Source organism: Dipodomys ordii, unplaced genomic scaffold (genome assembly GCF_000151885.1).
Source record: "Dipodomys ordii isolate 6190 unplaced genomic scaffold, Dord_2.0 Scaffold31, whole genome shotgun sequence".
Classification (NCBI taxonomy): domain Eukaryota; kingdom Metazoa; phylum Chordata; class Mammalia; order Rodentia; family Heteromyidae; genus Dipodomys; species Dipodomys ordii.
This window is the reverse complement of record NW_012267247.1, coordinates 3,701,041-3,703,704: the sequence shown is the minus strand read 5'-3', so window position 1 is coordinate 3,703,704 and position 2,664 is coordinate 3,701,041.

Sequence of the window (2,664 nt, the reverse complement as noted above, 5' to 3'; positions counted from 1 at the left end):
TGAGATGCCCTCCCCTTGTGCTTGTGTATCTAAGCCAGGAACTAGTGGTTTCCATCTGTAATCCTAGGCATTCAGGAGGCTGAAATTGGAAGATCAAAGTTCAAGGCCAGCCTGGACCAAAAAAGAAAAAAATCTACTGAAATACTTATTTCCAATTGGCTAGCAAAAAGCTGGAATTGGAGGTTGGGCTCAAGTAGTAAGGTACCTACATTGAGCAAATAAGCTAAGGAAGAGTTCAAGGCCCCAAGTTCAAGTCCCAGTGCCAACACACACACAAATCTACGAGTGCCAAAGCATGGATATATTCATGTCTGACCCTATGCCAAAAGCCTCAAGAACAGAAGTCATGTTTTATTTAGCCTGTATTTCCAGAACCTAGCACTGCACCTAGTTTAAGAGTGACATAGATGAATGTTTTTGAATGGTCAAATGGAAGGATATTTGTGTGTGTCTCTGTCTCTCACACTCCACACACACACACACACACACACACACACACACACACACACACACACACGACTTATGACAGAGACTACATCCTTTAATTCTAGTGCCTCTTTAAGCTTATGTTAGTACTCCATACAGAAGCTGTTTAATCAATTTCAAGTAAATATAATCATGAAAATAAAAAAGGATAATACCATGGGAGTACTTATGTTACCAAGGAGAGAAGCATACTGCAAAGCTATGCAAAACCAGGAAACAAAACAGTGTGCCGACTGTGTAAAAATAGAGCAATCAATGAATCAAAATAAAAAGCCCACAACAAATAAAACTATGTCCAGGTATTAGCTCATGAAAGTGACATTTCCTGATCAATTAGGAAATGATGGATCACTCAGAGAATTCTGGAACAAATTCTTTAAAAAAACAACAACAGCTGGGCGCCAGTGGCTCACACCTGTAATCCTAGCTACTCAGGAGGCTGAGATCTGAGGATCATGATTCAAAGCCAGCCTGGGCAGAAAGTCCGTGAGACTCTTATGGCCAATAAACCACTAGAAAACCAACTTGAGCTGTGGCTCAAGTGGTAGAGTGCTTGCCTTGAGCTGAAGAGCTGAGGGACAGCTCTCAGGCCGAGTTCAAGCCCCAAAACGGACAAAAAAAACAAAAAACAAAAAACAAAAAAAATCCTTAAATCCTATATCACCTGCCACATTACCCAGCCATTGGTTGAGATAGAGTCTCTAGAACTTCTTTTTGCCTAGGCTGCCATCAAACTTTGATCCTTTGATATTACCCCTCAAGTAGATAGAATTATAGACAGGTACAACTGGGCCTAACTTATTTATTTAGTCATTTACTTATTTAGCTAGTTCTGAGGCATGAACTCAAGGCTTGAGTACTGTCCTTGAGCTTTTTTTTCTCAAGGCTAGCACTCTACCACTTGAGCCACAGCTCTACTTCCTGCTTTTTGGTGGTTAATTAGAGATTAGAGTTTCGCAGACTTTCCTGCCTTGGCTGACTTCAAACCTGATCCTCAGATCTCAGCCTTCTGAGTAGTATTATAGGTGTGAGCCACTGGCACCCAGCAATTTTTATTTTTAATTGATAACATTTTAATTGTATATTTATAATGTTTTGCTGTGTGATCAAATGTGAAATGATGAAATCAAGTTATATGCATCTTTCCCTTCATGTACTTATTACCTTTTTTGTGGTGAGAACATTTGAAATTTAAGCAATTTTGAAATACACAATCCATTATCAGCTATAATCACCATACCTTATTCCTCCTACCTTTATACCTGACAGGTTTTATTCTATACTATTTCTTATTCAAAAAGTGTTAACTTACAAGCTACAGAAGAATTATCATAAAAATATTTGGGGTAGGAAAGACATTTCTAAACATAATACAGAGAGACAGAAACTTTAAATGAAGGACCAGGCCTGGTGGCTCTCATCTATAATTGCTGCTACACAGGAGGTAGAGGTAGAAGGATCATGGTTTAAGACCATCCTTAGGTAAAAAGTGAGTCTACCTGAAAAATAAACTAAAGCAAAAAGAATTTGAGGTGTGGCTCAAGTGGGAGAGTACCTGCCTAGAAAGGAGGCGACACTGAGTTCAAACCTCAGTATCACAAAACCAAAAAGGAAAGGAGACTGTAAATGAAAAATCTCCTAGATTTGATTGCATAAATGTTGAAATTATATAAAAATATTTATACTCATGGCCAGGCACTGGTAGTACCAGGAGGCTGAGAAAAAAGAATATTTATACTCATGGCCAGGCACTGGTAGTGCCAAGAGGCTGAGATCTGAGGATTGTGTTCCTGAAACCAGCTCTAGCAGACGGGATGTCAAATTAAGCAGCAAAAAGCCAGATATAAAGATGTGGCTCAAGTAGTAGAGTGCCAGCTAGCCTTGTATGAAAAAGCCAAAAAAGAGCGCATGGCCCTGAGTTCAAGCCCCAGTACCAGCACTAAAAATAAATAAATAAAAAATAATAAAATTATATGGGCCCAGTATGTGGCTTAGTTGTAGAGTGCTTGCCTAGCACCCATGAAGCCCTGGGTTCAATTCCTCAGTACCTCATAAACAGAAAACAGTGGAAGTGGCACTGTCATTCAAGTGGCAGAGTGCTAGCCTTGAACAACGTTTAGGGACAGTGCCCAGGCCCTGAGTTCAAGCCCAGAACTGGAAAAAAAAAATAAAATATAT